Below are 1,759 nucleotides of genomic sequence, written 5' to 3' on the forward strand. Positions count from 1 at the left end.
AGGCTTTCACACAATATGCAAGATTCCGGGTGAAAACGGGGATAATTAGATGAAAATATATAAATATATAAAAAAATAAATAAATTCCTGATAACTAACTACTCTTGCCGAGATAAGCACTCTACTTAATCCATTTTATATTAATTGGGATACTTAATACTTCTGATTTGGTCTTTTTTTTTTAACTGGAGGCAGGTCTCCTGTGGCTTATGATTAACATTCAGTTAGGAATGGCGTGAATATTTTTTTAATTTAATTGCTAATAACTTGAATTTTCGTTCAGTCCAAACGAATTTTTAGTTCATCCTGTTTGATGAAATCGGCCATATTTTTCTACGCGGCAGTTTCCATGCACGCATATTCATGAATAATATCTGTTTCCGAATTCCACTGCTGTTTACTCATTAAAAAAACGTTTCATATATACCAAAAAAATATCCAAATTGGCAATTAATAACTAATGACGAAAATGAAGTGAATAGAGCTAATTAGTGATCACTGAGCAACCGGTCATTTTTTGAATACTGACCATCATTTCATTTTTCGATATATATGAGTTATCAATTGCGTATTTACCCTTAGAAAAATTATATGCATCATTTAATGAATGGTGGGTTCTTTTATTTTAAAGAATGACTTAAATGAAGTCACTAAATTTTTAGGGATGAGCCCCTTTTAGGGAACCCCAAATTTAACCTAAGGTTGCTTGTGTCCTCTTCCACTGATCCTTGTCAAAAGAGTTCCAGAATCCTTGCCCCCCAACCCCCACACTTTCCCACAACCCCCCCTCCACACCCGTGCCACCTCAAGCCTTAACCAGCCTCTATTGCACTGAACTGCTTTTGCTTACATATGATGAAAAAAAAAGCACTTAAACTTGTAATAACAGATCTAGAACTTTAATTAGACATTAATCATATCTGAAAGGTTCCGTTAAGAACTCTCACTATCCTTTTGTTCATATTTACAGTTATTTCACCGAATTCCCAAAGAACATTCTTCTCACGTGCTGAATACCACTTCCTTAACTAACCATTTTGCAGGGATATTTCCAGGAATCATTAGAACCACAGTGAATCAGAGGTCATCGGACGATTCTAGGAATCATTAAAACTACCTTTTATCCTCCAAAGAGCTTCATCCTTTCAATCCTTCGCAGGACATATGTCTTCGCAATCTCTCATTCGATATAGGGAAATGACTTTGCAATTTTATCAACGTAGCGAACATCACTAGAACACTTGTTCTTTTTGCAACTGTCCTTCAGCCATTTATGGGCTCTAGTTGACTGCAAGTCAAGGTCCCTGGAAAGAAGCGCAGCTCTTATTAAACAGACATAATACCTATTCATCGCGAGTGAAGGTGATTTAGCACTGAAATGCAAATTAACACGTTAAAGGAATTTTATGTGACTGTCGAGCTGCAAGGTCTGAATTGGCAATTTTCACTTAATCGCCTATTACACATTTTATGCTGCAGGTTGCCAATTTAATGCTTTATACACACACACACACACACACACACACACACACACACACACACACACACATATATATATATATATATATATATATATATATATATATATATATATATATATATATATATATATATATATATATATATATATAAATATATATATATATATATATATATATATATATATATATATATCTCTATATATATATTATATATATATATATTATATATATATGAGTTCATTAACAACTCAGTGTCTGAATCCTCTGTTTAATTTCCG

The sequence above is a fragment of the Macrobrachium rosenbergii genome, chromosome 2, assembly GCF_040412425.1.
Source record: "Macrobrachium rosenbergii isolate ZJJX-2024 chromosome 2, ASM4041242v1, whole genome shotgun sequence".
Lineage (NCBI taxonomy): Eukaryota > Metazoa > Arthropoda > Malacostraca > Decapoda > Palaemonidae > Macrobrachium > Macrobrachium rosenbergii.